Source organism: Danio rerio, chromosome 9 (assembly GCF_049306965.1).
Source record: "Danio rerio strain Tuebingen ecotype United States chromosome 9, GRCz12tu, whole genome shotgun sequence".
Taxonomy (NCBI): Eukaryota; Metazoa; Chordata; class Actinopteri; order Cypriniformes; family Danionidae; genus Danio; species Danio rerio.
Window position 1 is genome coordinate 28,668,536 of NC_133184.1, and position 23,059 is coordinate 28,691,594.

At 38.3% G+C, this 23,059-nt stretch overlaps 1 protein-coding gene and 1 long non-coding RNA gene across 8 annotated transcripts in view; one reads left to right on the forward strand and one right to left on the reverse strand.

Moving 5' to 3' along the window:
* Positions 1-23,059, forward strand: part of LOC141376138 (uncharacterized) — a 1,104,960-nt gene that overhangs the window by 909,103 nt on the left and 172,798 nt on the right. The gene's annotated exons all lie outside the window — the stretch shown is intronic.
* Positions 1-23,059, reverse strand: part of LOC141376140 (uncharacterized) — a 79,566-nt gene that overhangs the window by 21,691 nt on the left and 34,816 nt on the right. Inside the window, exon 3 of one of the 2 annotated variants that reach the window (XR_012385432.1) lies at positions 20,771-21,272. The exons of the other annotated variant lie outside the window; for it this stretch is intronic. This is a non-coding gene — a long non-coding RNA (uncharacterized lncRNA). Of the gene's footprint in view, positions 1-20,770; positions 21,273-23,059 lie in introns of those variants that run through there. 2 annotated transcript variants of the gene reach the window in all.

Consider the following 23,059-nt stretch of genomic DNA (forward strand, 5'->3'; position numbering starts at 1 on the left):
TCTCTTTGTTAAACAGTGCTTAGCAAATATTTGAAAAAGAATAAAAATTATACTTGAGGGATAACAACTTTGTGTTGTTTACAGCAGAGTTTATGATTATTGGTATTTACCAACATTTCCATTTAAATATGCATTATGGCCTATTAGGTTGCATTTAATTATAACACTGTTATTCCTTTATTTGCCTGTGTGCTCATAAACAATGTCCTCAGATCATAAGCAACAAAGTCTGGATTCATTTTAGTGCATAAGTCAAGTGGTTTAAATGTAAATGTGTTATAGATTTACACAGATCAGTTACGGAAGTGAAACAGGAATTCCTCATAAAGTTCAAAATCCGAATTTGTTTTAAGAAACTGCAATTTTATATGCCATTCACTTTGATATTTATCACTTTGTACACCTTGCACAATCACAAACATTCATTTATTAATTTTCTTTTCAGCTTAGTCCCTTTATTAACCTGGGGTCCGGAGCGGAATGAACCGCCAACTTATCTAGCATGTTTTTACGCAGCGGATGTCCTTCCAGCTGCAACCCATCTCTAATGCAATCACAAACACTGAAAGGTAATCTTTAAAAGAGCATAATAGAGACACTTAAAGTATATGCATTATTCTTGCAAAATGGCTGTTTCTCAAAGGAATATCCGTAGTGATTGCAGTTGTACTGAAAGCATAGAACATTTTGGCTCAGACTGAGTCTGATTTTTAAAGATAGTCTGTTATTTGCATTAGCTATATCACTGCCTAAAGTGATTTAGCTGACGGGTGCTGTAATTTCTTTTTTTACATTTATAATGTGTCTCTCTCTGTCTTCTGATATATTGTAGCGGAGATATATTAAATGCATTGAGCATTTTTATTTAAATAATCACATCCAGTAAATGGAGCCGTCCGTTTCATATCTTTCTTTTCCTGTCAAATTGCACCTGCTCCTGGTTACATCTGTAGTGCCGGAAAACTTCCATGCACATGGAATAAATGCATATGACTTCATTAGATAAGCATTCTCCGAGCAGGGCTCCGTGTAAATGAGATTGTCAATGTATTGTTAACATCAAGCAATCAGAAGAGACTCTCAACGTGCTTTCCCAGCATGCGCTGCGAAATCTGATAGCATTAGCACCATATGTTCCTATTGGATGTCCCTCTGTTGTAATAACATTTAATCTTCCTCTCTTCCTCCTTCTCCTCTGTCTCTTGCTTCCTCGCCATTTCCCATTTGTCCTAAAGACTGGATTTTAATGTCATCAGTGCCGGCCCGCAATGAGAAAATGTTTTAATGGTCTCAGTGGGTAACTTGGAGGATTTCACCGTGAAGAAAGTGAAAATAAAACCGGGATGGGGTATAAGTCTCCACATAAAAGTAATCAGACTTTAATGTTCTGTCTGTCCCACCTCTGTTGGTGTCATTTTGCTTGTATTTATTATTCTATATACACAGGGATGGGCAAAATTTATGATACATGTATTTCAAATACATATTTTAAATATAAAATAGCATTTTATAATTTTAAATTTGATAGGGTTTATGGAAATATTTTGTGTGTGTGTGTGTATGTATATATATATATATATATATATATATATATATATATATATATATATATATATATATATATATATATATATATATATATATATATATATATATATCTATATATATATATATATATATATGTATTTTGTATTTTTAAATATTCCTTAAAGAGCTGTAAAATAAGTGTACATGATGACGTCATGTAAATGCACCCTCTAATTGGTGCTTTGAACATTATTAACTCTAAAAATAATAAATAAAAAATAATTAAATATTTGGACAAAAAGTATACTGTACAACTAATAGTAGTTTTAGGTGGATTGCTGATTCCAAATATTTGTTTTTAAAACAAACTACATAAAAAGTCCTTCAGTGACAATTCCTACAACAGCATTTATCGTTGCAATGTATGATAAATGAAGATGTATTCCTAAAGATGTCAAAGTGACACAACATATGGAAATTTATTTTATAAAAACTGACATGTTATAGCAAGAGCAGGATATTGTATATGAAGAGTTTATTTGCAAAACTAGATGTAAACTTTTTTTAAGTTCATGTTTGACACTGAGAATGAACTGTCAGTTTATTCTTAAAGGGACTGATGTCATGCTCCTTTATAAAAGTATTTTGTAGTATTTTTTAAAATACAAAAATACTGTATTTTATTTTGGTACATTTCCGCTTGTTAAGTGGTGAAGTGTTGGTGACGTACAGTATGTAATACTTTTTCCGGGTCCAAGACTTAACTCGTTTAAATTAAGAAAATATTTGTTTAGGATTACTTTTTTTTCATGTCACACATTAAAGTGAATTTTATTTAAAGTCATAGTGTACACAAAAACCACTGGGCATGCTGCATCACAAATACCAAAATTTTAACAATTAAAAAAAAATGAATCACTTTCTGGCCATCGGATATTAGGCATGGACATATATATTGCGATCTTGAATTTCGAAAGTATTAAAGCGCTTAGTAAACGTTTATTATTGCCATTTCATGAGTCTCCCCATACAGTTTGATAGAGCACTTGGACCCGGAAGCTGCTTCGGGTGGCGTCAAACTTAACAAGCGGATGCTTATCAAAGGTATTTGGTATTTTAAAATACATTTCAATGTATTTCTGCCCAACCCTGTGTATACATTTACTTGTGTCATAATGATATATATAAAGGGATAGTTCCCTATAAAATGAAAATGCTGTTGTCATTTAATATCCCTTCGCTTGTTCCAAACCTGTTTGAGTTTCTTTCTTCTGTTAAACACAAAAGAATGTATTTTGAAGAAAGCTGGAACATGTAACCATTGGCTTTTTTCAAAATACATTCTTTTGTGTTTAACATAAGAAAGAAACTCAAACAGGTTTGGAACAAGCAAAGGGAAGTTTTTGTTTTCCTACTATGGATGTCAATGGTTATATGTTTTCAGCTTTCTGAAATAAAGATAAAAGTTTCTAACCACCTAAAGTGGAAGTGAAGCACTCAGTCAAGTTTACATTATTTTGTAAATTGATTTTCATTTAAAATTTATTAAACAAACTTGATTAATGTAACAATTTAGAAGAAAATAGCATGTTTTAATATAGCTTTTAGACTTAGGTTGCTGCCATCTTGGAATGCCGCTGAGTTTGGCGTCACAGGGTTGGTTGCGTTCCCTCAGCTGAACGGATAAAGTGGAAGTAATGGACTGAACACAGAGACTGCGCAGCCTAATTTAACCCCAAGTTTAAAGTTGTGGACCTGCATCACAGAGCTAGTGCAAATCCAAGCATCAAAGTTGTGTCTAATATATACAAAAATATTTTTACGTTTTCTATTTTTTAAATAGCTTAATTTGATGTGCTTTAGTCCACACGTCCGCACGCTCACACTGGTGCAGCACACAGGGATTTACATTCAGACTAATGCAGATTAAAGCACGAATTCACGATGAGAGTGGACCAAAGTGCCTCAAACGATCGGTGATTAAAAGGGAAGAAAAAAAGAATAAATATATGTATGTATTTGAAATAATTAACGCGTAAATAAAATTAACACAATTAACACGTTTTTTTTTGTTTTTTTTTTTTTTCTTGTTGTGGCCAGGGGCAGACGCCGGGCAGTTTTCCCGCTGTTTGGATGTACTTTTTGGGCCGGGCTGATCATCTTCTTATGATCCGACCGGCCCATAAAACACTTAGCAGACTGTCATGTTTTTTCTGCCTCGGTGATTGACGGTGCTGTGAGCTGTCACGCTCTGAAAGTAAGATGTTTCTTTTTCGGACAGAGCGGCCGTGTGACATAACCTGCAGCCCATTGGTTATTTTCTTTATAGACATTGGGCTGACCCAATCACAAACTTCCATGTTGGGCTCTGTGTAGCGTAGGTATGTATTTGTCAAAATAGCCGAGAGTCACGCCTCCTTCTTAGGCTTTTGCGTCTGCACTCTGCAGCGGGGCACAGATTAATACATTCCTGTCTATTTTATTTAGTTACCTATCTGTCCATATAAATATACTTTTTTAAACTTTTAATCTACACCACGGTCGCGGCAACTTCCTATGCTGTTTCCTTAACCTGCAAGTCTTTATTTTACAAATGATAAAGAACGTCTGCTGCTCAAGCTCTATGAGGGGTTTCAGTCACCATAATATTTAAACAATATGGTTATAATGATATTTATACATGACCAAACTAGTGTGCAACTTAAGCAACTTTTTTTTTTACATTTAGTTTTCTAGTTCGGGCCCAAACAAATATTTGTTGCATTTTTTAAATTTTTTAAGTTAATTTGATTGACAATGTAAAAGCTGTTAGCTACGTTTGATGTTTCATTGTTGAGTTAAACATTTTTTAAGGGTCTCTGACACATTGCTTTTATTATTTATCTTTATTTTATTAATCAACATTAACTGTGTGCGTCAGCAGGCAGTTTTTGTTATGCTCATTATTTTCTAGGCTCCCTTAAAACACACAGGCACCCACATTTCCAGTGTGAATTATAATTTTATTTCAATAATAAATTTTTAAAAAATGTTGTTTTTTACTTTGTCAACTCTCGTTATATCCTATATATGGCTTTTGTGCTTTTATAGAATGGGAGTTGGTAAACCTATTCAAGGTCATGCCATGCACAGATTTTTAATACTTTATTATTATTATTATAATTTTCCATATCTGCAATGCCTGTATTTTGGCATTTTTTTGCAGTCCACTTAGAATCCAACATGGAAATGATTTTTTCTTTATTGGCATTGATTGTTTTGAAATTCAAATGACACTAACATGCCTGTGTTTTTATTTCTGTAATAAATATGGCTGTTTATTACAGCCATTTTACAGTAATTTTACACTCGAATAGCCAAAATTACAAGTTTCAGTCTTTTAAACGTGATTAATCGATAATTTTTTTTTTTTTTTAAGTGCGAATGATTAGTTAATTTTTTTTTTATCGATTGACAGCACTAATATATATATATATATATATATATATATATATATATATATATATATATATATATATATATATATATATATATATATATATATATATATATATATATATATATGAGGGAACCGAACCAACCCTGTGAGGTCAGACACAGCGACATTTCATTCATTCTTGGGTGAAATATCTTTGCAGTGTTTTATTTTTTGCTTTGGTGTGTACCAGTTTGTGAATGTCTTTCTAAAGCCTAGTTTACACCTGGTATTATTGTTTGTTTTTCACTAGTAGATGGTCCTATACTCAAGTGTAAATGGATTCCAAAATGATTCAGTCTTGTCCATTTTTGACCACTTCCAGAGATAGTTGAAGGTGCATTAGATTGGATTGTTTTCATAGTGTAAATGATGTAGTTTTTCAAACAGCTACAAAAGACCATGTTTTTCTCCACCGACTGATCTAACATGTGATCCTTATACTTACTTTTCTATAGAACACATGGAATACAAGCTAAATTGTAGTTCCCCTTCTAGGGAACTTCAACACTGCGTCTAACCAGAACGCTAGGGGAACACCTCTTTTATACGCGTCTTGAAGCACATGTGAAATCAATCTAATGTAATTAAGCAGGTGTCGTCAGACCAGAGAGTATAAAAGCCTGTACTGAGCATTCAGTATCAACTTCTTTGCTTTCAAGAAGCACGCACGTGAAAATACACCCTCTTTCTGTGAACTTTCATTACTGATTTGCATACACAAAATACAAAAAAACTGACAACTTACTTTTTTATTTTGGTATGGCAGAGAAAAACTTTAAACGTTGTGTGCCTCCATGCCCTCGCTTTATTACGGCTGGTGACTCACATGATTTGTGTTTAGAGTGTTTGGGAGAAGAGCATGCCCTGGCAGCATTTGAGAATGCTGACTGTGGACACTGTGACGTTCTCTCCCGAAAAGAGCTGCGTAGTCGGAGAGAGTTCTTTAATAAAGCTCCCGTGGCGCACGCTCCTCGCGGTTCGGGTCCCGCTCGTGCTGAGGCTGAGCGTCGACTTCGGTCGTGGGGTTCGCAGCTAGATCTGGCGGATGAGATGGAGATGGACTCTGTCCTTTCTCTCTCTGGATCCGTGAGATCTAATCCTCCTTCGGGAGCGTCAGAAGCACGCTCTGCGGTTTCTTCTGCACCTCGTGGGAGGGCGGCGTCCTCCGTTTCCGAGGAAACCGAGGCGCCGCAGCAACAAATACAAAGAGGGTCAGGGAATCTGCCGCCCCAGTCAGTGGAATATGAGGAGTTAGTGGAGGTGATTTCACGTGCTGCTGACAGGTTCGAAGTAATAGATTGGCAGCCAGCACGTGAGCAGCAGCAGCTGCGTCTGACAGGAATGCTGGATGAGAGAGAATTACCCAGCAGAGTAGATCCTCCACTAAGGGACCTCCCCTTTTGTCCCGAGCTACATGATGCGGTTTCTAAATCATGGAAAAATCCGTATTCAGCATGGTTAATGACACCAAAAACAGCTATTTATTCAGCAGTTCGTGGGCTAGGGGAAAAGGCATGTACAGTAATGCCAATGATAGAAGAGGACTTAGCACGTCATCGTCGTTCAGATCTAAAATCTGCAAGGGTCCCTCCTTTGTTGTCGAGACCATTAAGAGTAACATCGGGTCTAGTCAGTAAAGCATATATGACGGCTGGTCAGTCTGTTGGATGCCTGCACACCATGTCAGTGCTGCAGGCATATCAGGCTGACCTAATTAAAGAGTGCCTAGATGGTGGGGGAGCAACACCCGAACAGCTTCGAGAAGCTCTTCGGGCGTCAGATCTAGCTTTAAGAGCTACTAAAGAGGCAGCCTCTAGTTTGGGGCGATCTATGGCTACCCTGGTGGCTACTGAGCGGCACCTCTGGCTGACACAAGCAGAAGTGTCAGAAACCGATAGAGCTATTCTTATGGACGCTCCAATATCGAGCTCAGGGCTCTTCGGTGATGCCGTCGATCGCGTCGCCGAATCCCTCGACAGAGTTAAAAAACGCTCTCGGGGACTTTCTCCCCCCAAGATCAAAAAGTCAGGGGGCTGTTAAAAGACAGCCCCAGCCGTCAACCAGCTCCTCATATCATGAAGTACGAAGGATAAAACAAAGTCCTGACATGTTGGGAGTCAGGCTTTCCAGGGCCTCCCCTGGACACCGAGAGCACCATTCAGCGCTCTCACTGAACCAGGGTCCGCGGAGAAAGGGAGAGGCCACCTCACCACTTATGTTGGTGGGGGGCTCTGTGTCTCCCGGGGTGGGCGTTCCTCAGTGTCTGAGGGCATTGGGGGCCCCACCCCCTCTGCAGGGGGGTCAAAGAACAACCAGAGGCCAGTCTCGAGAGGCTGGTACCCCTAGCACATTTTTTGGCAGCGTGGAACCACCTGCCGATGGTGTCCCAGTGGGTCCTGTTCACAGTAAAACATGGCTACAAAATACAGTTTTGTGCACGCCCACCTCGCTTCAACGGTATTGCACCCACCATAGTGAAGCCAGAACAGGCTCTGGTTATGGAACAGGAAGTACTGGCCTTATTAGTAAAAGGCGCAATAGAGCGTGTTCTCCCACTCGACAGAGAGTCAGGGTTTTACAGCCGGTATTTTATAGTTCCCAAAAAGGATGGGGGATTGCGTCCCATATTAGATCTGAGAAATCTAAATCGGGCCGTCGGGGCCCTCAGGTTCAGGATGTTAACCATCAAAAACGTGGTGTCACAAATTCAGTCCGAGGACTGGTTTGTGACGATAGACCTGAAAGACGCATACTTCCATATTTCCATCCTTCCCCAACACAGGAAATACCTGAGGTTCGCTTGCGGGGGCGAAGCGTTCCAGTATCGGGTTCTTCCATTCGGCCTAGCTCTGTCACCTCGAACCTTTACCAAAATAGTCGAAGCGGCACTAGCTCCACTTTGTATGCAGGGGATACGTATCCTAAACTACATAGACGATTGGCTAATTCTAGCTCAGACTCACGATATGGCAGTTCGGCATCGAGATGTCGTTCTCACCCATATCAGAAGGTTGAGGTTTCGGTTAAACACCGCAAGAAGTGTGCTTGTTCCAGCCAGGATGACCATTTCTTTAGGTGTGCTATGGGACTCCATGACGATGCGAGCACGTCTGTCCCCGCCATGAATCGCTTCGATTCAGTCAACCGTACACAGAGTCAAACTAGGCCAGTTCATCACTGTGAAACACTTTCAGAGGTTGTTGGGTCTCATGGCAGCAGCAGCCAGCGTGATTCCGTTCGGTCTGCTGTACATGAGACCCCTGCAGTGGTGGCTCAAATCCAGGGGGTTTTCCCTCAAGGGGAATCCTTTCCGCATGATCAAGGTCTCGCGGCGCTGCCTTCGAGCCTTAAGTATGTGGAAAATACCCTGGTTCCTGTCCCAGGGCCCAGTGTTGGGGGCTGTCTGTCATCGCGTCATGCCTATGACAAATGCTTCTCTGACGGGCTAGGGAGCAACGGGCTTGATCCGCATGATCAAGGTCTCGCGGCGCTGCCTTCGAGCCTTAAGTATGTGGAAAATGCCCTGGTTCCTGTCCCAGGGCCTAGTGTTGGGGGCTGTCTGTCATCGCGTCATGCTTATGACAGATGCTTCTCTAACGGGCTGGGGAGCAACCCTGAGGGGGCTTCCTGCAGTGGGACGATGGGGAGAACATCATCATTACTGGCACATAAACTGCCTGGAGATGATGGCCGTGTTTCTGGCCTTAAAACACTTTCTCCCAGATCTAAGGGGCCATCATGTTTTAGTCTGCACGAACAACACATTGGTGGTCGCTTACATCAACCAGCAGGGGGGTCTGAAGTCTCGAATGCTATGCAAACTAGCACATCGGATCCTCCTGTGGGCCCAGAACAAAATCCTGTCCATCAGGGCAATGTATGTCCCGGGCCATCTGAACATGGGAGCAGATCTCCTGTCGAGGCAGGGGGTGAGATCCAGGGAATGGAAACTTCTTCACCCCGAGGTGGTGGAGTCCATTTGGGAAAGATTAAGGAAAGCGCAGGTAGACCTGTTTGCTTCCCAAGAGACCACGCATTGCGTACTATGGTTTTCTCTCTCGCATCCAGCCCCTCTGTGACTGGTTGCCATGGTTCAGACATAGCCGAGGCTACGTCTGTATGCTTTTCCCCCGATCGCTCTGCTCCCAGGAGTCCTGGAGAGGGTCCGTCAAGACTGAGTACAGTTACTGCTGGTAGCCCCGGTTTGGCCTACCAGGATTTGGTTTTCGGACCTCATAGCCCTGCTGGCGGGTCTCCCGTGGGAGATCCCCATCAGGAGGGACCTTCTGTCCCAGGCGGGAGGAATGATACTTCATCCCCTACCCGACCTGTGGAAACTGTGGGTGTGGCCTCTGAGGGGGCCCACCTCATAGAGTATGGACTGTCAACCGAGGTTGCTCAGACCATTCTAAGCTCCAGGGCTCCCTCCACAAGGAAGCTTTATGCCCTAAAATGGGCTCTCTTTTCAGCTTGGTGCAGAGAACACCAGCTGAACCCAGTCAGCTGCCAGGTAGCCTCAGTGCTGGAATTTCTCCAAGATCGCCTGTCTGCTGGGTTAGCTGCATCCACTCTGAGAGTGTACGTGTCAGCTATAGCGGCCTACCGTTCTCCCCTAGATGATGAGTCACTAGGACAGGATCCGCTAATTCGTCGCTTCCTTCGTGGAGCCATAAGGCTAAGGCCTGTCAGCACACACAGGGTACCGACATGGGATTTAACATTGGTGCTCGAGGGCATCTCTGTTCCCCCATTTGAGCCACTGCAGGAGGCGTCAGATAAGTTTCTGACACTAAAAACAGCTTTCTTATTGGCTATTTCTTCCTTAAAAAGGGTTGGTGACCTCCAGGCTTTGTCGGTTGCACCTTCATTTCTGGAGTTTGCTCCAGGCATGTCCAAAGCCTTTCTTTATCCCAGACCGGGGTACGTGCCTAACGTGCCCACTCATGTGGCGAGGCCTGCTGTGCTACAGGCCTTTCACCCGCCCCCATTTCAGTCGTCGGACCAAGAGAAGTTAAACTTACTCTGCCCAGTTAGAGCTCTGAATACATATGTTAACCGGGTTATCAACTGGAGAAAGAGTGAACAGTTACTGGTCTGCTTCGGACCCTCAAAAAGGGGTAGTCCGGCAAATAAGCAGACAATAAGTAATTGGATAGTTGAGACTATCTCATTTACCTATCAGGCTGCTGGACGCCCTGTACCTAAATTTGTTAAGGCCCACTCCACAAGGGCTGTCGGGGCCTCCAAAGCTTCTATTTCGGGCTCAGCCCTTTCTGACATTTGTTTGGCGGCAGGATGGTCGACTCCACATACATTTGTGCGTCACTATCAACTCGATGTAGACCCCTCACCAGGGTCCTCTATTCTCACTGCGTAGTGTGCGTTCACAGTCAGCAGTGAGTCTGGCCTAGTGGGTATTGCGTTCCCCTAGCGTTCTGGTTAGACGCAGTGTTGAAGTTCCCTAGAAGGGGAACGTCTCGGGTTACGTATGTAACCATAGTTCCCCGAGAGGGAACGAGACACTGCGTATTCCGCCATACTCTCTTCTGCCTGTTACTTCTTTCAAGCAAATTCGAAGTTGATACTGAATGCTCAGTACAGGCTTTTATACTCTCTGGTCTGACGACACCTGCTTAATTACATTAGATTGATTTCACATGTGCTTCAAGACGCGTATAAAAGAGGTGTTCCCCTAGCGTTCTGGTTAGACGCAGTGTCTCGTTCCCTCTCGGGGAACTATGGTTACATACGTAACCCGAGACGTTTCTATTCATGTTGTTTCTTTTCATTTACTTTCCAGCTCATAAGCCACACAACATGGTTTGCTCTTTCTATAGTGCTCATGCATCACAGTGAATGTTCAAACATGATATAGAGTGTGACAAAATAAGAGGGTAGAGTTTTTTAAATTCAAGCACATATGGTCACAAAAAATACATTTAAATGCTGTTAATATCAGTGGCAAATTATATGTGTCAGTTAACTACTTATGATCAGATCACAGATTTATACTAATACCCAATTAAAATAGGACCTAACACAGAAAATGTATCCATAAGTCTCTAAAATGCATTAATCTAGGTTCAGATGTTACCTCCACAAATGTTTGTGTAGAAGTTTATTTCACAGTAACAATATCATAATAATGATAATAGTGATTGATTTGCTGAAGTCAAAATGCATACAGTTTACACGTATGAGATCCTGTGTGGTCTGGCCCCCTCAAAAAGTCAGGGATGTATATTCATTCATTTTTTTTCTTTTCGGCTTAGTCGCTTTATTAATCAGGGGTCGCCACAGTGGAATGCCAACTTACACATGTTTTACGCAGCAGATGCCCTTCTAGCTGCAACCCATCTATGGGAAACATCCATGCACACTCATTCACACTTATACACTATGGACAATTTAGCCTAACCAATTCACCTGTACCGCATGTCTTTGGACTGTGGGGGAAACCGGAGCACCCGGAGGAAACCCACGTAAACGCTCGGAGAACTTGCAAACTCCACACAGAAACACCAACTGAGCCAGCCAAGGCACGAACCAGTGACCTTCTTGCTTTGAGGCGACAGCACTACCTACTGCGCCACATTACCAATCATGAACCAAAACCAATAGATTGTTTGATTTGATTTAATAACCAGGAAAAATGCTACAATCCAATTAATGCCATGACATATGTTAAACCTGAATAACTTAATTTGTTTTTAAACTTAAATAAAAGCAAACTGTTTTGTTAAATCAAAGTTAAATGTCTCATTCTTGTCTGTATGACAAAAAATAAAGAATAGTATGGTGGCCAAAGGAGTTTAATATGCTGCAATTTAAAAAAAAAACAAATGCAATTACAAAAAACGCCAGCCAAGTAAGAAAATATCTTCATCCATTTGACAGCACTCATGCTGCAAATCGTCCCAATGCAAACATAAAAAAAAATAAAAATAAAAAAAAACGCACTGCATTTTCTCACAACACAAACAATTAGTAAAACATGTTGCATTTTCTCCCAACACAACCTAAATGTTTCAAGGAGACCCTAAACGTGATAGACCTGGCTATTTAGGTTATGGTTATTTAGGCAAGAAATTACAAAAAAAAAATGTAATCGGGATAATAAAATAAACAAAAAACTGATGTTTTTAAGATCAAATACAATTTCACTGAGCAATAGTCAAAGCATTTTAGTAAATTGTTTGCATTGTGAGAAAATGCAGCACGTTTTATTTATTTGTATTAATCTTTTGTCAATTTGCTGGTGGTTTTTGTGTTCACATGTGTTTTCTTGAATTGCAGCACGTTAAGCTCTCTTGGCCAGTCTTGAATAGCCTGTTTTTAACCATTTAATTGTTGTTAATTACAAAATCATTATTTGTGCCTGTACATTTTAGTATCAGTTTGAATTGTTAAATAAATTAAATAAAGCCATTTGACCACAATGAGCCAGGACAGGGTTTGTCATTCCGTGAACACCAGTGTGTGCATAAGATTTCAGACATTGCAAACTTGCTTTAAAAAAGGGAATTGTTAAAAATGCTTGAAGGATAATTATGCATACTTTAAAAGGTGAAATGCTTTTTGTATAAAAAAAGTTAATAAAAACATTAAAAAAAATTTTATGTAAAACAATGTGTTCATGTGAACATTAAAGTACTCATCCTATTCTATTACACCCAATTTTAATTGCACATATGGCCTCTTTAAAAATGGTCGTTTATTGCCCACTGGCTGACTTCTGATAGATCAGAAACACGTGACGGTGCACATGTGCATGCACAGATATGTGCTAACTTTTACACTTCAAATGCAAATGGTTCCTGGTACTGATTTCTCTCTGTATTGTTTAGTCTTTATAACTACCCCCCCCCCCCCCCCTTCCAGTCAGCATCACCATGGAAACTAATTATTATTTCTAGCACTTTGTTGAACTTGGCAGCAAGTTACTGCTGAGAGACTTAAAATGCTGAAGCCTGAGATCTGAGTGAGAAATTGTTTCAGCGGTAGTGATTATTCATTACGTTTTCGGCTGGTGATACGCGTGTGTGTGAAAGCGAGGGTTGTGTTTGAATGTATTTGATTTGTGTTCAGTATATCGTTTAGTCTGTATGTGTGTGTTTGGCTCATTTGGCTCTAATAGTGATGCACGAGCTCCACTCACAGTCTTTCGTTCTTCTGCTCTCTTTATACCACTGTTTTTTCTTTCTTTCTTCTGCTTACACTTTCCTCCTGTGGTCCTGTAATCACATATAAATTTCCTGCACATACATATTTAGTTTACAAATTTAATTTTAGCAGATCTAACAGCTAAAGGGATGCTGAAGGAATTATACTCTACAAGTTATTCATACCAGTAGTGTACAATATACAAAATGACAAATTGGATCGTATTTCATATTAACTACCTAAACTACATGAAATAAATTATGGATGTTTATTTGACCATGACTTTTTATGACCTATTACATATCCATAAAACACTGTGATATAACCGCGCTCAGATCGTTTTTCTTACTGCAATCGAACCGCTCCATGGTTCGTTTCAATCGAGCCGAGACCACCTCACTCATGTGGTCTCGGTGCGATTACTTTGGCGCGGAACAGAGCGTGATTGCCCTGTTCACATATGCCAAACGAACCGCGCTAACTGGGCAAAGGGTTCTTTAGACAGGTTCCGAAACAAAAGTATAGGTGTGAAAGCACCATGAGGCTACAATTATCACAGGCTCACCAAAATTGTACAATAGGAGATTGGAAAAACGTTGCCTGGTCTGATGAGTCTCGATTTCTGCAGCGACATTTGGATGGTGTCAGAATTTGGCGTCAACAACACAAAAGCATGAATCTATTCTGCCTTGTATCAGTGGTTCAGGTGGTGGTGGTGGTGTAATTGTTTGAGGATATTTTCTTGACACACTTTGGGCCCATTGGTACCAACTGAGCATTGTGTCAGTGCCACAGCCTACATGAGCATTGTTGCTGACCCTGTCCATATCTTTATGACCACAGTGTACCCATCTTCTGATGGCTACTTCCAACAGGATAACGTACCATGTCATAAAGCACAAATTGTCTCAGACTGGTTTCTTGAACATGACAATAAGTTCAGTGCACTAAACTGGCCTCCACAGTCACCAGATCCTCAATCCAATAGAGCACCTTTGGGATGGGAGATTCACATCATGGATGTGCAGCTGACAAATCTGCAGCAGCTCAGCAACTGTGTGATGCTATCATGTTAATATGGACCAAAATATCTAAGGAACATTTCCAGTGCCTTGTTGAATCTTTGCCATGAAGGATTAATGCAGTTTTATAGACCAAAAAGGTCAAACTTGGTATTAGTACATATTTTCCAAAGCCATTCAATTGTATTTTTATTTTTATTGCACTCTTGCGTTTGCTCATGCGTGCGTCTACATAAGGCAGTGTTTGCTTTGCTTTCTGATTAAAACATTCCCTTGCGTTGACAGTACTGCTCTATTCTGAGCTGTGTGCAAACACACCAGGGACCGGCGTCTGGTCTTTGTGGTGTGTGTATGTCTGTGTATGTTGACAGAAAGGCCGAGTGCAGTCTCATAAATCTGAGGTCATGCTTTCGGGCCTTTGAGAAAGAAAACAATGGGCATTGGGAATAAATCTTCCAGCATCGCCTCTTTGATACGCTGGCAGATCATTGCTTATTTAGTTAACTGTCACTGTCGCACTAAGCTGACTAATATCTCTTTTCTTGAACAGTGTGTTTGTGTATGTGTGAGGCCGCATGACCCACCATCCATCCCAAAAATGCCTAAAGATGGCTGAGAAAGAGAAAAAGAGGACAGCCTAAAAAATATTGCAGAAAGGTTTTACTGGCTCCTGGTATTTCTTACTATGCAGCAGAGATGATGATAAACTACACTGACATGACTTGGATCTGTCAGCCACACTGCCAATTGAGCTTGACATCTGAAGTAAATAATGTCAATGATATTGCCTGTAGTCCAAGAAGACAAACTTTGAAGACTAAAGGCTGTCTTCAGTTTATCATCATTGAGATCATCTCTGCAACATCCCAGAAGCTACATTCAGTCATACAAGTATAACTGCTGTCTACCTGAATAGAGAATGATTAAAGTAACCAGTGCTGTAAGTGCTGAATTTTGGAGGTAATTTCAGCTGAATGCTGAAAGTAAGTCCTGAATTTCCTATTCAGTGTGAAATTTGTTTATACGTGGTATGTGGTAACGTGGTTTCCCTCACCATTTTCTATTGTCTCTCTCGTAACTACGTGACCATCAACCGTTTCCTCAGAGGATGACAAACAGATAAACCATTGCTGCAGCTCCGATGCAAGTTTATGGAGAGAAGTAAAAGCTGCAGCAGTGTTTGGTGTGCTGTGTTTGTCTTAGGTAATTAGTCTACTATAATTACGGAAATATTTATATTCCATATTAAGTGTGAAGCAGATTGGTTAGTTCTACTTGCATAAATCGTCTTGTGCTCAGGGCATTCTGAAAAGTTCAGATGTTTTTTTAACAAAGTGTACTTAGAAAATATGCATGAATCATGTGCGTGCCTATTGCACACCATATGCGCGTCGTGCATGACAAGCACCTCCATAGGAAATGACAAATACTCTGAGTTTACTGAGATTACTTGCAAGGCGCATGCTCAGCAGCCACATTTTCTTTACGCTTAAAGCTATACCACTTCACCGAACCGTCACACGGAACTTTTTTTATTGGTATTTTCAATGGTGCTCGTTCAATAAAATACTGAGACCGATGTCATCGCCCAGCTCTAGCACGTACACTGGTAAAACTATCTGTAAGGGGACTTTCCATTTACAAAATTATTTTAAAACTGTACATACTGCATTTTCTATCCCCCTGCAGAAATTCTGCCCGTTAAACCAATCCTCACAGAAAAGATTGTTTAGTTTTTCATTTCCTAAACACTTATTTCTTCATAATTTATTTTACTCATGGGGACCTAAATAATAATAAAAAAATAAAAAAATAAAAATATATATCCCCACAAGGTGAATTACTGGTATTGCTATACGTATGGGAGCAATGTGATAGATTAGAAGGTACACACTCACACAGACACAAAATTATTTATATGTATATAGTTATCATTCTAAAATGCATAAAATAATCACAAAAAGAACATTATACTTGCATTTTAAAACACACATGTAAATAGTGTGATAATGTTACTCTCATTTTTTAAATAAATATTATTTAAAACACTTTCTTTAACAATTCACAGATTTCCACAACTACTAAATAATATCAAGTTATAAAATAGATCTTTTTGGAATTCACTTCCATTATTATGTGGTTTAGTACCAGATATGATACAGTATCATTAATTATCACCAAATGACATAAACATCAGTTGTTTCAATAAATTTTTTTTTGTATTTTTATTAGTATTTTTTTTTTCCAGATGAATTGACTTGCTGTCTGAAATTGAAAATTTATACCATAAAGATTTAAATAAATTAGGTGTTTTGTAGAAGAAGCAGGATGAGGGGAACTCTAGTGAGCAAACGTCTGTTTATGTACTCTTATCACTGAAATGGCCCAAATTGTATGAACATGTCCCTCGCAAACCTTCATTTGGAGCTGCATTTAGCTATAATTAGTTAATCAGATTTCTCAGGAAGGGAGTGAATACACATTCAAATGCTTACTGCTCCTTTCATCACCAGAATATGTTGCAACTGTTAAAAGATTGATAGCTTTTATTATAAATGAAGTCGTGATGTGGGTCTGGGTGTGTCTTGTGTTGAATTCAGGATGTTGTGGCTAAATTAAACCAATAGCTCAACAAAGAAAGACAATTCTGACATAATTTTTTTTTACAGCAGCATGCTCGTCAAACTTTTTTTTTTCGTTGATATGCTGTTAATGTAAAAGTCAACATGTCTAAAAATACATGTTCACCATCAAACAGAGAAAACCTGTTCATATAAAATATCAGGTGTATTATTTAAAATCAATCACTCCATCAATCCACCAATAATGTACAGTTGAAGTCAGAATTATTAGCCTCCAATTTTTTTCCCCTCAAATTCTGTTTAAAGGAGAGATTTTTTTCAGCACATTTGTAAACATAATAGTTTTATTTACTAATTTCTAATAACTGTTTTATTTTATCTTTGCCATGATGACAGTAAATAATATTTGACTAGATATTTTTCAAGATATGTTTATACAGTTTAAAGTGACATTAAAAGGCTTAAAGGGTCACGAAACACCAAAACACATTTTTTGAGCTGTTGACAGTCGTATATGTGTCCCACACTGCTAAAAACACTATTAGGACACACATATTTCACTAAAAAGTGTAAATTGGTTGTTTTTGCGTTATTTCAAGCAAATTCGTACTTCTGGTTTAAAACGAATTTTTGAAGCTGCGTCACGGTCATGACATAATAGCGTTGTATTCCAGCGTGCAGACTGGGTGTCTGTGCCAGAGTGTGCCTTTTTACGTCTTACAGTGTGATGCATTAATGCATGAGTAAAGCTTGGTTCAAACCAATCAGCGCGCTCTATTGTGCAACTTCATTAATATTCATTACTGTCACAGTGTTTAGACGACAGACACACCATGTTGTATTGGCAAAACAAGCGTGAAGTGTTGCTTTTATAGTTTGCTGCAGTCAAATTTCGTTTTCATTTTCTCTCTGTGAGAGCTCAGACTCACGTGTGGATTAACAGTGTACGCGACGCTCAACAACAATAACTTACGTGTCTAAGGAGGAACATTGTTTACCTGAGAGCTGTTCTCATCTGCAAACGCTGAGATCCGGATTCGCTTGTTGTCTCCTCTAAATAAAGACGCGGCTCTAGTTGCTGGTGATTGTCCTGTCTCTACAGATTTGGTAACCGAGTGTAAACATGTTAACACCACAACCAAACTTTAACCTCGTGTAGGGTTTTCACCGCATTTAGTGACCGGAATAACACACGCAGCTTTCTGACACTACCTGCCGTGTGCATCTAAGTTTCCGGGAAATGCGGAGGTTTTCTTTCTCTCATTCGCCGTGCGGTATCAAACATTGCATGAAAAATACACGCTTAGAGCAGTTCCTCGAATCAAATATCTCGTTTGTCGCGAGGGGCATGAATGAATTCCCTGAATGAAAGAGCCAAACTGCAGTTAAAGTCCAACATTTAATAATTTGGCAAATAATTTGACTACAGATGTCCATGTAGGTTAAACACCATCACTTTCTACTGTGTGTGTGTGTGTGTGTGTGTGTGTGTATTTTGACTCTGAAACTCGCGCGTGCCCAAATAGACACTCCCATACCATCCCACTTTTCTTCCTCCGACACTCCCCCCTAAACAGAGCACGCCCACTTTTCTGACTTTTTCCAAAGTAGAGGTGTGAAAACACCCTGCTGAAACGAGGGGGTTTCATGGCCCTTTAACTAGGTTAATTAGGTTAACTAGGCAGGTTAGGGTAATTAGGCAAGTTATTGTATAATGATGATTTGTTCTGAAGACAGTCAGGGAAAAAATTGCTTAAAGTGGCTATTAATTTTGACCTTAAAATGGTTCATAAAAAAATTTAAATAAAATAAATAAGACTCCAGAAGAAAAAAATATTATCAAACATACTGTGAAAATGTCCTTGCTCTGTTAAACATCATTTGGGAAATATTTTTAAAAAATCAAAGTGGGGCTAATATTTCAGACTTTTAATGATTCTAACTGTATGTGTTAAAATAATAGTTAACAAAAAGTTAATAAACACCACTTTAAACGCGATAACACACACACACACACACACACACACACACACACAAAACACTAAAATACTGCAATAATCATGAATTTAACAACACAAAATGTAATATTCAGCTGTGATATTCATAATTAATAACAAAAAAGCACTAAGATGCATATTTATTTAATTGACACTGTCAACTGTCACAGTGAATTCAGGGAATTCAATTTATTTATTTATTTATTTTTCTTTACAAAAAAAATCTTCTCATGTCAGATTATGTTCACTCACAATGGTAGAATATTTATCGAATATCATCACAGTTTCCACACGAGTACATTTATTACTGACTGGAATTCAAAGTGAGGTGCAGTGCAGAGGCCTAAATTCTCTCTCACAAACACATGTTGTCCAAAAAATGTCATCATTGTGAGCTTAGCATTTTTTTCACTGAGTGAAAAGATGACAAGTTGAAGTCCATTACTTTTTCTTTGTGTGTGTGTGTGTGTGTGTGTGTGTGTGAGAGAGAGAGAGAGAGTAAGAGAGAGAGAGAGAGACAGACAGACAGAATGAATGTGTGACATTTACTGAAATTGCCTTTAAAAGCAAAAAAAAAAAAAAAAAATCTTGTTCCTGCCTCTCCATTTGAAACTAAGCAGGGTGAGCAAAATCCCGCATGTGCTACTCTTCTCTATAATGCTGCAAATCTTGCTCATTTCTGATGAAATCCAATGAAACCGCATTCAAAGTTAGTGCCAGTCGTAGGAGGTCTGGCTAGCATTAACCGAGCCAATATGAGGCTCCTCCTGAGACTGGCACGACCTGGCGACCTGGACTCGCTGACCATTAACACATGCACATTAACACCAGTCATTATAGCACATATATCCACACATTGGTCATGATTGAGACTAATGTTAGTAATTAACGTTAGCAAATGACTGTTCTCCATTAAGGATAACAATGTTCGATTACACATTAGACCACTTGTGTTTACTCTCCGAATCTGACGCAAACACACACACACACACACACACACACACACACACACACACACACACACACACACACACACACACACACACACACACACACCTATATGAATGCTGTTTATCTGTTTTCCTGGATGCTTCGTAGTTGCAGGATGTGGCATATATGCTGGTCATTAGGAAGGAGGGTGGGCCGCGGTGGGATTTCACCACTAATAGACCCCTATTTTAGCTGGATGAGGGTTTGTGAGTAAAAAACACACAAAACACTCGTGTTGCTATGTCAGCAAGAGCAATGGATGAGGGGAAATGTTGGAGGGAAGGGGAGAAACTCATTTGCTTTCATCAGGCAGAACATACTCTGGTTCTTCAAACACTGATACTTTTATGTTTTTATTTTAATGATTATAAATATAGTTATAATTTTGGGACCAGATGTAGAATTCAGAGCTTACTGACATTATTGACTCACCACAATGGCTGTGCAATGATTTTGTATTTTGGAAAACACTGAGATGTTTTACTGTAAGTGATGGAATATTAACTGTTTTGGTAAAATGACATGCAAAATTACTTTGAGCATTTACTGTCTGTTGATTTTAACTCATGTACTTGAAGCAAATTGATTTTATTTGTTTATTTAATGAGATATGCAAATACAATTTATGCTATACTCGTTCATACTCAAAATACTCTATTGGTTGATTATATACAATAAATCCATTAGAATTTCTTTATTTTAATTAAATTTCTGTTATGCACATTTTTACTCTAAATACCTTGCTGGTTAATTATACAATAAGTCCATGAGAATTTATTTATTTATTTATTTATTTATTTATTTATTTATTTATTTATTTATTTATTTATTTATTTATTTATTTATTCATTTATTAGAATTTAATTTCTGTTATGCACATTTTTACTCCATATACATGGTCATTTGATTATACAATAAGTCCATGAGAATTTATTTATTTATTTATTTATTTATTTATTTATTTATTTATTTATTTATTTATTTATTTATTTATTTATTTATTTGTTTGTTCATTCATTCATTTAAATTTAATTTTTATGCTCATTGTTATTTAAAATGTTTTGTCAGTTGATTATACAATAAGTCTATATTAATTAATTCATTCATTCATCCATTCATTTATTCATTCATTCATTCATTCATTCATTTATTCATACATTGATTTCTTCATTCAGTCATTCATTCATTTGAATTTAATTTGTTATGCTTATTTTTACTCAAAATATTTTGTTGATTAATACATTAAGTCTATGAGAATGTATTTATTTATTTATTCATTCATTCATTCATTTAAATTTTATTTATGCTATGCACATTTTTACTCAAAATACAGTTGATTATACAATAAGTCCATGAGAATGTATTTATTCATTCATTCATTCAAGCTGCGGTCACACTGCACTTTTCTCCCCACAGACTTCCATTTATGAATGCATCAGGCCAGAAATGCAAGCTCCTGCGACAAGTTTTGCAGTTCGCTGCGTTGGATTGTTCAAGCTTTGTGAATTCTGACCTGCAAAACAGTATCACATGATTGCGTGAGAATAATCGACAAATTGGTTGATTATACAATAAATCCATGATAATGCATTTATTTTTTTGATTGTTTATTCTTCAATTCATTCATTTATTTATCTAAATTTATTTTATGCTATGCACAGTTTTACTCAAAATACTTTGTCGGTTGATTACACAATAAATCCGTGAGATTGTATTTATTTATTTACTTATTTATTTATTTGAATGTAATTAATGCTATGCAAATTTCTACTCCAAAAATTCAGTTTATTATACAACAAGTCCATAAGAACTCATTCATTCATTCATTCATTCATTCATTCATTCATTCATTCATTCATTCATTTGTTTATTTGAATTTAATTTATGCTATGCAAATTTTTACTCAAAATACTTTGTCATTTGACTATAAAATAAATCCATGATTATTCATTCATTCATTCATTCATTCATTCATTCATTCATTTGATTTTAATTTATCTTATGCAAATGCAAACCGGAGCACCCAGAGGAAACCCACGCGTACGCAGGGAGAACATGTAAAGAAAATGCCAACTGACTCAGCCGAGGCTCGAACCAGCGATCTTCTTGCTGTGAGGCAACAGAACTACCTAATGCGCCACTTTTTTGGTTCATGGTAAAGTTAAATTCATGATTATTTATTTATTTATTCATTTATTTATTTAATTATTTATTTATTTAATTATTTATTTATTTTTGTCAAAGTGTCAAGGCAATTAAATAATTTAAAACTGTTTTTCCCCCAAAATATATATATATTTTAAAATTCGTATGGGGTCGAGGCAAAATATGGCATATGCTGGTCATTAGGAAGGAAGGCGGGCCACAGTGGGATTTCACCACGAATAAACTCCCATTTTAGCCCAATGAGCATCTGTGTGAGTTAAAAACACACACAAACTATTGATGCTATGTCAGCAAGAGCAAAGGATGAGGGGGAATGTTGGAGAGAAGAAGAAAAACTCATTTGCTTGTTAAATTTGTGTGAACTGTTGTAATTTGGAAGCCGGAGAGGAAGAGAAACAAACAGAAGCCCGCTGGCCTTGTCTGGAGATTCAGAGATGTAGTCTGCAGGTCTGGCCTCCAGCCTGTGAGCAGCTCCATTTAAATCTGGCCGCTTTGCTGTGTGACTGAATCCAGATCAGGTTTGAGCTGGAGTCCAAGAGATCCATCCAAGTGTGGAGAGACAGCTCCCATTATACTGACCACTGACATGACCACGTCCTCTCACAATACATTCATCTTCCATCCTGGACATGATCTCGCTGATTTATTTATTTTTTGCTTCGATTCAGTATAATTTGCCAGCACAGTTGTGTCCCATACTATTGTGCTCACAGGGTTTAAAAGGATAGTAAAATGTAAAAATGCTGGGTTCCACACAATTCCTTCATGTTGTCCCACCATATTTCGACTAAGTTATCTAAATGAATTTAACTAATTTAAGTGTATTGAACATAAAACAATTACGTGGTTCCAAACCTCTTCCACTTATGGTTGAATAACAACAAAAAAAAAAAATCGTGTTGGTTCAACTCATATGCATCATACAATATCTACAAAAGAGAAATTTGATACACAGTTTACATTTTAGGTTGGGCAAAAGTTATGATTAAAGCCTATTTTATCTGTTTTTGGAAGCATATTTGGTGTATTAACATTAGATTCCAAGCTAATACACATGATCCAAATGAGAGCCATATTTTATATTTTAAATGTGTGTAATACAATATCATTTGTCAGTAAAAAGTTGGATATTAG